This window comes from Rhyacophila brunnea, unplaced genomic scaffold, assembly GCF_057557595.1.
Source record: "Rhyacophila brunnea isolate RB1 unplaced genomic scaffold, BYU_Rbru_1.0 scaffold_3, whole genome shotgun sequence".
In the NCBI taxonomy this organism is placed as follows: Eukaryota; Metazoa; Arthropoda; class Insecta; order Trichoptera; family Rhyacophilidae; genus Rhyacophila; species Rhyacophila brunnea.
Window position 1 is genome coordinate 25,587,269 of NW_028232965.1, and position 18,060 is coordinate 25,605,328.

At 30.8% G+C, this 18,060-nt stretch overlaps 1 protein-coding gene across 1 annotated transcript in view; it reads left to right on the forward strand.

The window, feature by feature from the left end:
- LOC147068122 (uncharacterized) overlaps positions 1-18,060 on the forward strand; it is a 144,350-nt gene that overhangs the window by 113,644 nt on the left and 12,646 nt on the right. The window lies entirely within an intron of this gene.

Sequence of the window (18,060 nt, forward strand, 5' to 3'; positions counted from 1 at the left end):
ATTATTGAAGACATATTATAATATATCAAAAGCAATAAAAGAAATGTATCAAAGTTTGAGGCCTTAAACCTAAAAATGAAAGTAATAATCATATAATTCGTAAAAATATTGTTTTTATATAAACGGTAAAACATGTTTTCTTTTCTCGGAAACTATTAATTGTCATATTATAATATATTATATGATCACAATAAATAAACATTACTGATATTGTACCTACGCATAAAACTATGCAATTTTTAGATTGTTTATACAATTAGTAGGTACTCATATTCAGCGGTAATATTCTTTGACGTAAATGATGAAATCAATTAGTCGGAAGATTTAAAAGGAAACCTCGAAACAGTTCAAACCAGTCATACAATACTAAAATCATATTAAAAAAAAATACAAATTGTGAACTATAAATAATCACTCAAACAAATATACACTCGTATATGAAAAATATATTACTATATTATTTTTATTTATATCATGTGAATCTAGGATAGACATTGATATTTTAGTAGGTGCGTTGAGAGCTGGAATTTATAGTTTCTATTTAATTCCTTATCATGGGGGGCCTTAAAAATTAGTAAGTGACTAAGACAACCATGTCCATAAACCCGCCACTGCTCATATTGATAATTTCAAAAATTCATGAATGTCAAAGCAAATTAAAATAATATAGAGAATACTTTTAGGTCATTTAATAGAATTACACTACTTATTGTAATTTTATATAATTTGCTTCCTCTAGATATAAATAAGTATATCTAATAAATAGATTTAAGTAAAAAAAAAACAACGTTAAAAAGAAAACTAACTAAGCTTGTCTTGATTTGCCGGTGAAGCCTTATGATCGCTAAGTGGCCTCCTTTTTTTGGAAGACAAGTAGATTACTTTAATGCACTTAATCATTTATTACAGTATTTCCCAAACTTTAGATATGCTTGTACCCTTTTAGAGACATAATTTACAAACATATCACATTTTGCGTTCCTCGTAGTCTGGTGTGTACATAGCTGGAAAATTCATCCGGGGCTCCGGATTCGATTAAACGTGAGGTCACAATATATTTTTGTGATGCTTTTAAAGCTTGGGTATGTGTAATTGTTTCACGTCTATTACTACACTACTATTTTCACGTCCTATTATAGTGCTAAAAAATAATTATTTAATTTTATATACTTATATATATTACGTAATATTTACGTGATGATTTTCGTAACTATTATCGTACACTACAATATGTAAACCGAAACTATAGCACATATGATACAAATATAGTAGCTATGCGAATCACTTATGAGTAAAGTATGATAAAAAATATATAAATATTTTGCTTTCCACTAAAATAAATTCATTATTTGTCTTAATTAGATGTATGTAATAGTGAACATATTGCTCGTAGAATTGTGTTTGGATCCAAAGTATGAATGTTTTTGATATTCTCCCATTTTCATCTTTCTATCACCCGAAGGGAAGAAATTACTAACAACCAACTTTACCCCAATAAATTTTTGTATGTACCTAACTCATCATTGAGGCTGGTATAAGATATCTGAAGTGGCCATGCTAAAGTATAATCAAAATTTTATAAATTACTAGGTGAAGTACCCGGCTTCGCACAGGGTCGCTTCGTGGTTATATATTATCTTAGATATTTAAAAAATAATAAGGGGTAACTATTTTTTAATATTAAAATATCTGTGTAATACAATATGGCAATATGAAAATAATTCTAATATGAGTAAAGGTCAAACAAAAGACACTAAATTAAAATCGAATCCAAAATATGCAAACGTTATTAATATTATTAATATGTAGTAAAAAAAATCAAAATTGGATGGATCAAACAAACAACAAAATTTGTATTTTATATAATACTAATTTAGAAACCTTCGCAGGTGTGCCCACAACAACTGACAAAAGCTTCACGCAATCAGATGAATGGTATAGGAACGCATACGAATAAAAGAAGATATAATGAGGAAGAAGAAGAAGAAGAAGATGGTTTTTCTAATTCAGAAACCTTTGCGGGTGTGCGTACAACAACTGACGAAAGTTTTGTGGCAATCGGATGAATGGTATAGGAACCACGCGAATAAAAGAAAATAGAATGATGAAGAAGAAGAAGAAGATGATGATTTTTCTAATTCAGAAACCTTTGCAGGTGTGCATACAACTACTTACCGTTAAAGTGCAAGCAATAAGTTTACAAAGTTTTATCGCAATCGGATGAACGGTATGGCAGCGCATAAAATACGAACAAACAAACAAATATTGATTTTTATATATTAGAAAATAACATGCCGACCTTGAAGCAAATAATATAGGTACAATATACACACATACACGTATACACGTATAGAAAAGCTTTAGAATAGTTTATTATTTTTATTATTATTACCGAGTATATTTTTCAGATATTTTGATAAAATTAGATATTAAATATTTTTACCAATTACACTAAAAAATAGTATAAACCTATTACTGGAAGAGTGTAGATTGCAAATCATTAGTTATACGCATACAAAAAAATGCATTTTGCAAGCAATCGCATACTACCTATATGCATTATTTTATTATTATCCAAGAGTAAATACTACGTAAGATTTAAGAACGATGTTCTTTAAAAATGAATGACATGGATTACCCACAGACATATATATCGCTTTTATAATGGATATATAAATATATATATGCATTATGTGTATTTCATATTATGTAGTATTGAGTATTTTCAGTATACAGAATGTTATATTCTCAAATCTTTTATCTTATTCGTTGAATAGTTTATTAGTAATGAATCGCCTAATATATAAGTCCAAAATAGTTAGACGCTTGTGATGAAAGTGTGATACCACGTACACATAAAGATTCTACCAATTATTCACTTTTTCACGTGGTAAATTTCCTCTGCGTTTGCTGGAAGTAAGCGAACGTATGTGTGTACCTATATTGAAAATAAAACGCAATGAACATGTTATAAAAAGAACCTATAAATTAAATCTCGGAATTCAGAAGCGGGGAAATTTCTCTCGAATTTAATAAGCAAAGTCTAGTGTCAAAATTGCAAATGAAACTGTCACTTGAGAATTTGATTAATGTACGGTAACATTTCTGTTTTATTAAATCCACACCTTTATGGTTCTTCGCCCATTATTCTGGTACTTAACGGTCTTTGTTACAAAGGAACGAACGCAATTAATTCTCGGAGAAAGCTGAGATTTGTTCTCTCAACTCTTCATTGGCTATTATTGTTTGGTGAAATACACACGAGGGCGGAGCGCCAATGTATCAAGATTTATATTCATTAAATGGAAATGTGTTAGGTTTATATATTATTTAACGAATGATTATATCGTCACCAAAAGTAAGGCAATTAATGTTAACAAGATTTTACGACACATTATATTACTGTGAATTATAAATATGTCGGCCTACTGAAGAAGATTTAAACATAAGCGTCCTTGGAGCCGTATGCGACGAAGATGACGCATGCCGAGGAAGTAACGTGAAAGTCGACCAAATTCATTGGAGATGCCATGCCTCAAGGATGAAAGACATCCAACCGTATAAGAAGCTCATATAAAATGAATCAGAAGGGAAAAAGTGGGTCCAGAGACCTACACTTCGATATAATAGATGGACTGTAGACAGAGAAACAGTATCCTTGAGGCTAAGGCAGTAGTGGGAGCTTGTGGCAGATAGAGGGGAATGGAGACGTTTTATTGCTTAGGCTAATACGTACATTGGGTTGTAGTAAAAGGATTTATTTATTTATTTATTTGAAAAAGACACATTAAGCATTATAATAAATTATAAATTTAAGAGGTTCATAGTACATCATTTAGAATAAAAAGTACAGGTAAATCAAATTAGTAGAGAAAAAATTTAACCACAAAAAATTGTATAGCAAAAGAAATAGAATTTAAAAAAAAACAACAATAATTCAAGGAAAATACAAATTAAACTATTAAATAGAATTTTAAAAACAAAATACATCGCTAAAAATTATTAAGTACATCTTTAGGAAGTGCATTGCCCAGCCGCACAGCCCTCGCTATTGGTGCCGCATGATGAACGCATCATTTAGTGTGAAAATAACTTATTTGCACTATTTATACACTTGACGCCAGTATGACACTGTAGATGTTAGCAAAATAAATATTGATATAGTATGTTGTATATAATTTTATTTATTTTAGGTATATTATATAATTCATACAAGAATAATGATTTATTTATTTGGATAACATAAAAAAGAACAATATTTTCAGGTATATTATAGACTCCACCCCAAAAATAAACCATCATAAGTCATAACACCTTCTAATTTATCTCTAATACACAATCAATAGACAATCTGAAATCACTTCTTTTGTACAATTATTATGGAATAAAAATAATCATTTGAAAATGTTTTGTTATGTGCTGTAACTGTAGTTTTATTATTATGAAAAATAAATGCATAATACTAAATCTAGAATATTTTTCGTTCAACGTATTACACCACAATTGAATCTATTTGAAAATATTGTTGGTGAATTATACTATAATATATTTATTATTATTCGTAATCTTCACCCTCTTCGACCCTATACTGGACGAATGCCTTCTCTAGTTCTTTAAACTCTTCTGGGCCTCTAGTTCTTGCTGCCATGTACATTTGCCGAACTTTACGAGTTCGTCGATCAATGGGCTTTTAGGGCGTCTCTGTGACCATTAAGTGCTCCTTATTTAACACTGTATGACTGCATTCGTTCAACTCATTGCTATTTCATAAGCTTTGTGACCTATATCATATCACATGAATTTAAGTAAATGTGATGTTTATTTAATCTATATAATATATGAAATAACTCTCACCATATTGCTTGGAAGAAATTCACAACAATAATCTTGTAAGTAGTCACAAATAGTTTTGTAGCGTGTTAGGTTGATATCTTCACGTATATTTTTATATTATATTTTTTTTTCAATAAAGCTACAGCGCAATTCGAGTCTTCGCCTCTTACGTCACTTTCTTCCAGCTAGTGTCATCCTCTATAATTCTTCAACAGTCATCAACGTTAAGAAAGACCCTAGCGTTACTCATGCCAATTTTTTTAGCGCATCTATTACTGACTAGCCTTTTTTCCTTTTGGGTTCCCAATGAGAAATATTTTTGGGCTACGCTGTTCACGGCCTGCCCAGTACTGCTTCATAATGTTTATTATGGTGATGATTTGTCAATACTAGCTGTAGATGTGATATAACTCATATTATTATACCTGATTCTCTACCCTTACTCACCTGTCCATATATCCGCTGCAAAATCTTCATCCTAAAAGTATCCATGAGTCCATCAACTTGTAATAGTTATTGAATTATGATATCACTGGACAAATGGCATTGTATGGAATGAAGAAATGCACGTGCTTTATTTTATTGTGTACTAATAATTAATAGTCTTGATTAAATAATAAACTTTCTGGGCGAGGATAATTATTGCTATTTTATTAGATAAATGATATTTGTTGATTGTAACAAAATAGTTGATTTCAGTAAATAATTAAGATAAATTTACTTTATTTACAAGTTTCCTTTCTTCTTATTAATATATTCTAGTTTAATAAAAAAATCTATTATTTCTTATTTCTATGGATTGATTTTGAATTGTGCGGTGTAAAATCCACCCGAATGCATTTTCAATGAAATAATGAGCGCTATGTGGTGGACACTATGAGCTCCGTAAAAGCAGTTAAAAAGAAACACCTGTGAAAGTTGTTAGCAGAAAGTGCTCGCTGGTATTTGTTCCACAAGTTACGTCGGTACTAGTATGTATGTAGTCGGTATCTCTAAAGGATCTCTGTGTGTTCCTGTGTATTAACGATCGAAGTTTTTATGTTGGTTTATAAAGCTTTTTGGAAAACTGTTAACTAATAATAGACTATTGATTTTTAAAACAAAGCTTTTAGCCCGAGATCGAATATTATTATATACATATAAGCATTCTTTTAAACTTAAAATAATAATATTTTTACGAAAAGTGAACTTAATTTTTCTTTGAGACGATACGATACGTTTATCAAAATAAATTAATAATTATAACTTTTTTGAGATATTGGAAGCAGGGGCAGCTTGTGCTTTCATTTTTTTTAGATTCGGAGTGCGCTTAAAATACACTGCTTTTGAAACAAAAATCTAATCAATTATTTTTTTTGGGACAATAGATATATATTATTATTTTATCAGCAGAGTGGGAAATTATAAATTATCACTATTAAAAAATGATTAAAAATACTTAAGAAAAGTAAAATAACTAAAAAAACTACCATTGCACATGAACTCTAATTGGATTAAGGTCAACCGTATGAGCACGTGCATTGTAGGGTCTGTAAAATCCTACTTTGAAAAATATCAATTTTAATGTAAACTATCACTCGATTGATACACGCCATTAAATAAATAAGTCATAATATTGTTAAGATGCATATTATAAAGTGTGGTTAGGTCTTTCAGGATCAACCCTACTTACTGCATTTAATTTTATGTTATCTGATTATTTTCATTAATTTTTGCATAGTAAATTTATATCTAAACTATTGTTACAATATTTGTCTTATAAATAAATATAAAGACGTTTTGAGATACTAATCGAATAGTTTAGCTGGTGACTTTGTATAATACGCAGCGGTGCTATTTATACAAAAGAAATGCATGTTGTTTTTCCAATGTATAGTAAGTTGATCCAAAGTAAAGATCCACTGGATTGAACAAATGCCCAACAAATTATTATCGTATAAAAGTCCACCATCCTGTGGAGGCCCATTTTATGCTCCGCTTAGAATCGATCCTGGTAATTTACATTTTTATTTACTCAAATGTTATTTATCTAATAATTACTTCCAAATTATTTAATTTCTAGGAATTATTTATTGGTAATTATTCACGTTATTATAATAAACATTGTATTTATATTATTATAAATAGATTAATATTAACTAATTATTTATAAAGCTATTACGTAAATAATACATTATTTTGATTGGGAACTTATAATATTAGTTAATATTTTGTTTTGATTGCATATATTTCCGGTAATTTGTTTTAATTAAAAATAACGTATCTACTACAAAGCTTTGTGGAACATTCGTCGATCATATGATTTTTAATTAGAGGATCACAACTGAGACTGACAGTCGTATAATATGCCTAATGCATGATTCGACTGATTAGCTTAAAAATAATATTATTATAATTGTATGAGTAGTTCAGGATTTGATAGTGGCTACCGAATTGAGACTCTAGTGAACTCAACTGCAAATGGTACAAACGATTATTGAAATCTCCTAGTTTCAGCAATGATACGGAAAAATAAATTATAATTTAATAAATAAAGTGATAATACAAAACTGTCACACCAGTGGGTCTATTCTATGCTTATCGACCGCTAAAGTGATAAAGTGAAAAATATTATCAAACTTAGGGTAGGTTTGTATCAAAATATTAGCACTTATTGTAACAATTACACGAAGCCGGTTTTTATTGTTGCAATAAGTGCTATATTTTAACAGCACCTATCTTGCTGCTGTTAAAATATCGCACTTATTGCAACAATAAAAACCGGCTTCGTGTAATTGTTACAATAAGTGCTAATATTTTGATACAGACCTACCCTAAGTTTGATACTATTTATCAATTTAGTGTTCGATAAGTATAGAATAGACCCACAGGAACTGATGTAACTTTGTAATATAGTATTTCTGTTTCTTATGTTATTGACGAGCTGCCGATATATACGATTTTAGTATATCATATAAATTTTTATAGTTATTGTCTATACACTGTAATAAGTCAGATAGCTAAATCGAACATGCTGTCCCTGTTTTTTGAAATATATAACATTATATGTAAATATTTTACGTAAGTATCATTCATTAGACAGCCAATCACATAGTTTAACTATTAATTCACGACACTGTTCTTCAATTTTTTTTGTTAATTTATGTTATTATCAGAACACAGTTCAAGAATACAACAGATCAGAAATATAAACTATTCAAATTAAAATGTCACCGACGCTTGTAAAATGTTACTTCGTATTGACAAATTTTGATATTAGATACCATGTAGTAGGTACTGCAATGAATTATATTAGCCACTGCACAAGAGAAAGCAAGATAGCATGATGTATATTCCAGATATATGCTATCCTAATTTGGATAAAGTATCGTGAATAATTTCTAGTACTGGTGGTAATAATAATTAAAATCAAAGAATCAAAGAATAAGGTAAACACTGTTAGTTGTATTTTTTTCAGTTTGAGAGCAGCTGTCTAATACTTATTTTTTTGTAAAATAAAATAGATAGGTATCTAAAGTAAACGTTTCATATGTTTTTTATGAATCTTTTCTTACAAAATTGCATGTGTATCGTAACCTTTGATTTTGAAAATATGGATACCAGAGAGGTCGTCGAAAGCAAAAAAAAAGAAAAGAAAATCACATCAAAGATCTCGGTATTATATTGTATTTGACCGTTTCGATAAATATTGAAGGACGGCTGTAGGTTTCCATTTTAGTAGAAGCGGAGAAAACGAGCGTTTTTTACTATATATGATGTATTCAATAACCCAAAGAGGAGCCCATTTTGTGTTATACAGGCTGATCGAAGCTACGTGGGAAATTAAAATCAATTAAATTTTCATATACGCTGTCTAAATACTAAAAGAATGATATTATGATTAAACTGAAAAGAAGACCCTAATTACCAGGGAACTGTAGGAACTGTGAACAGGGAATAATAGAAACTGAAATACCTATCGGGTGTGGAAAATCAGGCAACCGATCTCGAGTGTGTAAGAATGCGAGATAAACTTCAACACGTATCAAGAATACGTCATAAGCCAACTGCTGTCAGTTTATGCGTCATTACGTTCATTAAAGAATGGTGTATTTGAAGGAAGCAACACACACTATTGCACGTTGATAATGCGTGGTTCATTTTTTAGGACACTCACACATTCAAAACCCTGCATCAAAATGCAGTGTATGGGGATGGATATAGCTAGAAATATATAAATTTTTATAAAGGTACTTTTAAAATATGGTCTTCCTTATGTTAAATAGAGGTGCTTCAAGTGTGTTCAAGATAAATAACCTAAGACAAAATAAATATGGAAAAATCATTAAGTATCAGAAGTGTGAAAACCCAATATCTCGAACAAAACCCAAGTATATGTGCGAGTGAGAACGCAATCGGCATGCGGATATTCTCCGATATACGCGATAGAGTCAGGTGGAATATATTTAATTATAGGGTTTTGAAGTTACAAAATCGACGCGTGTCTTATGGCCCGAATACATTACCACGACCGTCACGTCCTGTCACGTTGAGATAGAGATATTGATTCAATATATCTATCTCAACGTTTATATATATTATATATATAAGTGTGACAGCACGTGATAGTACGTGACAGCACGTGACGTGATGGTAAGGTGTTCGGGAAATTAAAAACATTGTACACAATAAAGTGAAATGCCGCGGATTACCAGCTACCAACAGCGCCTGTCTAGCTACTAGAAAGCGGGTGGCAATCGGAACGTGTCTAGAGGCGTTAGCCAGTATCATGCAATTGCCTAGTATGTGATCAGTGTCACAGTGTTTTTCATGCTCAGATTAGGAACGTTTAGTGGCAATAGTAAAATAGCTCTATTTACAAACAAGTCTGTGCATAGAATATTTTTTTTTTTTATTATATCTGCCGATTCAATCACAATCAATGTTAAATGTTGTGGAATCTCGAAGTGTTAGAAATATAATTAGCAGGTATTAAAAAAAATGAATAGTTATAATATTTTTATACAAAAAATTGAAAGAATTTAAGATTAATTAATTAATAAATATATTAATTTTTAGATAAAAAGAAAGATTTGGTCTTAGAATCTGTCTAATATAATAAATTAGGAATATTATAATAATTCAAAGGCATGAATTATATAAAATAGTTGTAATGTTCTTCCAAGTGGACGAAACCAGTCGTAATTAAGGGTTAATTATGTATATTAAGTATGAGCTATTGAATTTTATTATTTTGTAACAACAAAAAGGTTTATTAATGTAAGTACCTATAATACTATTAAAGCAATTTATCCCCTAATTACTTATTAAATACCGATGTTTTTAAACCATGTCCGATCCTAATAAGATCATAATATGGGCCACTGAGAGGAGCTTTGTACATGGGGCCTACGCCGTTATATGCCGACGTTTAAGCCGCTCGGCCACCGTGGGCCTAATACCTAGTTAACACAATCACTGATGACATGTTATTTATTATTTAATCACCACATTTAAATATCATGTTATCAAATATTATAGTGAACGCGCCAGTCACGGTGTCAGCACTAAATGAGTTAATACTTTATTTTGAGAGATTAGTATGGTATCTACCATCTAGTCCAATATCTTTATGCGATATTAATTTCATACACGCTGTATCAAATACGTAAGCGTCGAAATCGGTATGGTCTGCTGGAATGTGGAAGTTTTTGTTCCAGTTCCACAGATGGCGGTGCGGTACATTTGCCCACCCGTTGCCCGACCGGCGGAGCTGGTTTTCGCGACAAATGGCCGCTCGGAAAAACTCTCAGCTCTACTCCAATGCAATGCTCGCAAAGTTGATAACAAAATGAATAATATACCGTATTCTAAAACTGAAAGAGGGGGGTCGCTTTTAAATTATTACAATCATAAAGGAAACTCGTTAGTCAGATGCTGTTTTTTGAAACGCAGTCGTAATTAGCCAGAACAGACGCATACCTAATTTGCGACAACTGAAATATAATATTAATATAGCTAATACAAACCTTTGCAGAGCTTTTTTGTAAATATCTTCCAAAAATTCTTTCATAAGATTTTTTTTGTTGAGTAACATAATTAATCAATTAGTATATGACAAATAGTTGAAGAAACCGTGTTGTAAGCAGAGCTTTTCTACTGGTGTACCGCAAATAATTGGGGTTTTTCCAAATTAACTTAAGTGATACATAATATTATAATTCAAATGATGTGTCATGATTAAAAGTTTGGGAAATACTGCTCTAGAAGACGAAGTCTAAAAAGTAATGGTGAAATAAAATAATATAAAAAATAACTTATTATTCGGATTCATTTGTTATTACATTTATATACGTCTAAAACAGCAAGCATTTAAACTATATTTTAAATTTACGCAATCAGTAGATATTAAAGATAGTTCCTGAACTAAGATGTCAGAATTAGAAACCCTCCCTTGCGGGAGCTGGCAAATATGTTTTAAGAGCAGAAGTGACCCACGAGTTTCAAGAGAGTGAGAAACAAGCATATCTTGAGAAAGAGCAGTCAGAAAATAATCATTAATTATTGGCGAAAATTATCGAATGAAAAATAGTTGTATGTATTGAAATAAAGACATGTAATTGTTGGTGTATTATTTCTTTAGTATGTAAGTAACAATTTATTAAATTGCTTATACGATCAAGAATGTTAAACAAAGAATTATGTTGTGCTCCAATTATGGTGTTACAAAAACCAACGTATTAAAGGATCCGCAACCAAAGTTTTAAGCGGTAGTTCTATGTTTGGATTTCCCATTTTATTTGAAAGCATTGAAGTTTATTGTATGGCCGGCCGTAACCTTTTCGTAGCGGATCGGGAATCGAACTAATGTGTCGGAAAGAGAACGGCAGATTTGTTACATTCGTTCAGAGTGTATAAATTGTCCTGTATCCAGGTATTTTTCCACACATAATGTTTCTAAAGGGTCCTTTTTATGCTTTGTATCTATTTATAACAGAAAAAACAAGAAAATAGTGTTGAATATTATAAGCAGTAACAAAGGCGTACAAAGCAAACTTTAATCTCGTTATATAAAAAATAGATCAGCTATAATATTATTATCATTTCCCCCATTCCAATACAATAGATCCCCACTTTTGTGCACGATATCTTTTATTTAAAGTATCTACCTACATTTATACTCATAAATTAATGCAGTAGTAAATTTTAAAAGTTAAATTTACTTCTATTAAGTGTATGTAACGTTGTAAAAGTACTTATACTATGAAAATGTCGTGAAGCTTATAGTCTATGTTAAAAAAAACTAAAGCATTTATTTTAAATTTGATGGAGTAGATAGTGAGGGGTAAGGGTTTACGTAGGGTGTTGATTTACACTTTTCCACTTTTCCAAAACACTGATTCAAGGACATTAAGTATATTTCGCTTGACAAGTAACAATTAATTATTAGCAACATTTGTAAACGCACGCTTTGGCGCGAAAAAGGTAGCAAATCGTATTTAGAGGTGACATAAGAGGCTCAAGGGTAGGTAACCGACTGACCGTACCTACTCTCAACCTTTCGTCCGCCCAGAAACAGTTAACGGTAACTTTCTTTTTCTTTGTTTCGCTGTGCGTGCATCCTGGTCTAGCCTTGACTCATTTACAGTTGAAATAATATCATTATATTCCCAACTCTGTCGATTGGAGGATTTTTGATGGGGGATTTAGGCATATAGTAAATATTATTTGGTATCAATAGGAGCAAGTAATATAGGTTTATTGAAGCGTAGATATATGTAGAGTTTTATTGTCTTGATGAGGAGTTACACTTGTAGGAGTAAAGATAATTGTATAATGCGATCGCGGTGAACTATGCTTAGTTCAAGTCGCTATCCGATAGTGAGTGATACTAATGAGTGATAGTGACGGAGCTCGAGAGAGACTGAGATCGAGTGACACTGAGAAAGTAACGAGTGACTGTTCTTTAAACAAATGAATATTCAATACATTATAAGTAAGAGTCATTGTTCATCTAAGTTGCAATTAAATACATCATAATAGTCATTATAGATCTAGGTTGCCATTTTAAAATCTGCGTCTTGCAACTTTGCGGTGTTTTGATGAAAAAGTATAAGATTGCTATAAGACTAAAGAGTATAAGACTGTTGAAAATGCTGACATGTAGATGCGACAATTGTGCCATAGATTGAGTGACTCGGTGACTTCTTGCGTTGTCGTAATATATTCTGACAAGGCTTGAGGTTGTATTATAACAGTAAAATTACTAATAAGATTAAGTCACCGATGCACTTAAAAAGTCGTTTAAAAGAAATATATATTATATTACAGTGTGGTCAACAGCTCAATATCGATCGAATAGTTGATCCCAAATTAATTATTGGTCCTTCTCAATCGTATTAGTAATTTTACAAAATCGCGTTATTGTATATTATATTTTACTCTGTGATCTACGTTTATTATAGACTGACAGATTTAAAACTGAAACAAATAAAATAAAATGATAGTACATGAATAATATGATTAGTGGCTTTAATTAAACCTACATAAATAAATAAATGAGTATTTAATGCTGGTCAGAGAGATCTAACAGAAAAACCGTATTAAAATATTTATTACATCATTGTTACACGTAACAAAGACATTAGATTATTTTCTTAGAGATGCCATATTATTTAAATGGAAATCTTACGGATTAGTAAATTTTTAGTGCCTAGGTACTTAATATGCTAATAGCGTTGATTTTTATGCAAAATTCGTTTGTAAAGTTGTTAATAAAATGTTGCAAACTTTAGCTTATTTGCAAATTAATGTACTCTTTATAGTCTACAAAGTTTACGCGTATTTCACTTAAACACTAGCGTATTTAAATTTGACCTAGTTTGTAGATATTTGATGTGAGTATACTTTGTTGATATTATACAAAGAACTTCCGAAGTAACGATATTAATGATGTTATTCTCGCTTTGCATGAAATTATTCTGTTTTCAATAGCAATGATAAATTATATGTACTTATTATAATCTCTATACATACATTATTTTAATAATATACCATTAAAATAGTTTCTCGAAAAATGGACAAAGACTTCCCTTAAATTTATGTAATCATTCTTTTCTGTAAATCTGACAGAAAATGAGAAATGAGAGAGATATTATTATAATTTATGTGTAGTCTTACAATCGTATATGGGTCACGATCTTCTCAATTTATGTATTATTATAGTATCAATGATAATATCAATCAGTAATATACATAACAACTCTATTTTTAGATTAAAATCACAGGGTTTGTGAATGATTATAATTATTCTACGAAGTGTACATCAACTGATTTCAATATACGATACCTTTGATATTATTTAATCTTGTTAGACGATGATATACGACTACAAATAATTATAATGATTCAAAATGAAGTTTAATTTAATTATTGAATTCGAAATAAAATTATATGTTCTGTTCAACATACACGTACATAATAATTATATCTTGTTATAATTTACCCGGATTTCAGGTTTGGACATAATATTACACAATTGAAGATATACATATGTGTATATATTATATGACTTGCATAGATTTAATGTCACTTATATTTATTATTATCACCTTGAAATAATAAAAGTCGATATTAATAATTGATTTATGATTAAAATTGTATTTATACATACAAATATTGTTATAATTGATTTAAGTTTTGAATTATTACATTTGAGATGTTTTTTTGCGACCCTTGCATACTGAAAATGAATATAGTTAATGATATAATTGAACGAGAAGTGTGCATTTACTATTAGTGAATGCGCATGGTGCCAGAAGATGCCGAAAGGCAAATTACAAAACAACTCAAATGGAATAGTACAAAACTTAAATTAATTGGAATTTAAATTCAAATTCCATCAAGTACTTGTGTTTTGTGACAGTTTGATAACAATAAATGGTGTCAACTATTTCTATAAATAATTTCTTTATAATATTTTATATTATAATGTCTCGAAATAAAGATACTATAGATATACTACCTATTATAAGTCATCGGGTGTTCGAATTTAGAATTAAGCTCATCACAGTATAAAAAAGTATTGAATGATATATCGAAAGCTAACATGTAGCGCCCTCACTCTGCGGACAACTTATACTGGTGGATCTATAGTCATGTTAATTCACCGTACAAAGTGGTAAGTTGATTCAAATTAGCGTTGAACGCATGACCAAGTCGCGTGCTCGACTTTGTTTATGTGAAATAAAATGTTATCGATGTTCCCGCAGTGAACATAATTACGTATTAGGCTTAGCTCGATCGCGGATTTTGTTCGTGCCTAATCCACTATTCGCAGCGAATCTTGGATGAGGGCCCCCCACTTAATCCGGCCGTGATTAAATCGGTTAACTTTGCAAACAATAATATAATTACAATCCTAAAAAGACGCATGTAGGGTTAGAGGGAGGCACACGTAAGAGGATAGAAGGAGTAGGGGCATAAATTACAGCCGTCGACCCTTTTTCATATCAAAATCTGTTGCCCTTCCGAATTCCCGGGCATACCACGCGGGAAAACATACCAACGTCCTTCTGATAGACGCTTATTTATTTTCCAATAATGGATCGTGAAGTATTTGGACCTCCCCGATTTTCCCACCCTTTCCCCGATTCGTTGTCGTATATATCGTTATCCGGGGATTCTTCTCCGGATTATTAAAGATAAGAAGAATCTATAGTGTGTTGCAGGGATGAAGATAACCGCAAATTATACGTTAGTGGTTGTTTGTGGAGGTAGAGTTCATTTCACAAAGGAACACCAGTGGTGTTCAAAATATTTTGTTATTATTTAAATAGTATATTATATTATTTAAAAGTATTAAAATTTAATATAAAAGTTGCAGCTTATTAATAACAAAATTTCGGCTTACATAAATTATTGTAAAGATAAAAAAATGTGTCAATGAGTTAAAAGTTGTAACGATCTCAATCAGGTATTGAAATGTGGTAGATTCGAACGTATGGATAGATAAAAAAATAATCATAAAACACTCATCTGAATAAAGAAATCTGAATTTTTAGAAAGATTGCCATATTTTTAGTGAATATTATATTATATCAAACAAAATGTTGGTGTCAAATATCTGAGAAATAAAGGTGAGAATTGCGTATTTTTATACCAACTATATTTAATTATAGGTATTATAATTTTGTATCATCAGACCATATTATTGTGATGCTCTATCAATATATTATTTTCATCTTTATAATAATTGTTATCAGTGAAGTGACTGCTTGGTGAGGTATATACGCTGGATGTTGGTTGATCTGCATAAAATTTTTCACGTAATTGAAAATTAACAACCCTATGCTTGCACTCAAAAAAGTGAGCACCCGAATGAATGTTTTGTCACAGAATGAAAAAAACAGGGTACTCAAAAAGTTCAAATTTACAATTTTTAAGAGATTCAGTGTTTACGTAGTAATTCATAATAAATAAAAAAGGTTTATTAGGTACTTGGGTTTCACCACATATACAGACTATGTAAGATTACTAATGTAAGATTTATGAAGTAGTTATATGTAGGGAATATCTTGAGATAAAATTATTACCTATGTAAATTAGGATTTAAAAAAACCAAATTATATCGCGGTTAAGAGACCAGTTCTCTCTATTAGTAAAAGGGTTTGAATGAACAAGGAAGCAAATGAGAGAGAGTGGCGTACTTAAGTAGGTATGCCAAAGTTCTTAAATAAGGATAGACCAGATACATAGGTCGTAGAAAGGATAGCCCCTAGATGAATGCAATTATCCAATGGTACTCAAATAATATAAAACAACTCAAAGGCCATTTAACGTATATTGGATTCGATTGACGAAATATTAACGGAATTACGTGGTAACAAAAAACAAGGAACCGTGTAGAGTAGAAAGAGCTTAGAAATCCCGCAGTGGATTGAAGAAGGATGGTGATGATGATGATGCTGATGATATTGTCCATTTAACGACCGCACGTTTTGGTCACCGGTGGATTCCAGGTCATTTCACGGATAGTGTATAGCGTTAAAAACGGGCTGACGATTTGTCATTTTATTTCTCTCTGTCACACAATACATGGACGAATTGTTAGTTATCAACTGTATCCTGGAAACAGTCCACCAATACTGGTATGAGGTGGTTTATTCTCCCTCAGGGCTCTGTATATATTCTGGAGTGAGTATTTTGCAACTCTGTTTGCAGTGGACAACACCGGAGTGTAATATTATTGTCGTTGGGGGATGTTATTTTTGAGATATTGCGTTAAATTGTGTACACCGTTACGTATTTACGCTAAGGGGTCACGTTTCCCGCTTATTTCCACTTTGTTGAATAGTTATGAGACCACAGGTGAATTTTTTTATGTTCGTCGCTGATATACAGCTACCGTGTAGTAAATTTTGATAATTATTTTGGGATAAATTTGGCGGGGGCGGCGTATAATAATATTTTGTTTGTTATTTTTTAGAAGTGAATAGTTTTATCGTGAGAGATTTCTGTTGCATATTTTGAGTAAATTTTTCACATAACATTAGCGTGAAACTGCATACAAGTATAGGTTTATTTATCAATAATAAATTGTTATGCAGCACTTATCTTATGGGGGTTTATCGAGTTATTTTGGTTACTTCATAACGATAAACATAAAGATTAAACAAATGATGTCAAGAAATGAAAAAAGAATAATTGCTTTAAATTAAAAGTGTTCTTTTTAGTATTTGTCTTCATCGTTCACTTTCAGATTCCGTTCAGTAGGATTATTCCATCGTTCTTCATATCATCTTTTCATCATATATAAATGATCTGCTTATAACTTTTATGCTTTGGTAGAGTTTTAGTACATGGATAAAAACGATATTATTTAATGACGCTAAAAATAAATGACGGTAAAACTAGTCAAGATTCTTTTTTAATTTTCTCTTATTATTAACTCTTTCTTTAAGCATCACGGTGGATGGTTGTCACATCAGTCCCTTACAGCTTTGCCTTGACAAGGAAGTGTGTAACTAAAAAAAAACAGATACGTTTATAGCCACATGGAAGATGCCGTAGACTGAATATAGATGGAGATGGAGTAATTCAAATTATAGCGTACTTCTTCCCAAAATTCCACTAAGGACGGTTTTAAATACTCGTGTTTTTTTTTACATTAATGCTTGATGGTCTAAAGACTTTTAGTTGGAGAGTTCCAAATTATGTTATATTATGCTATATAATTAATGGATATAC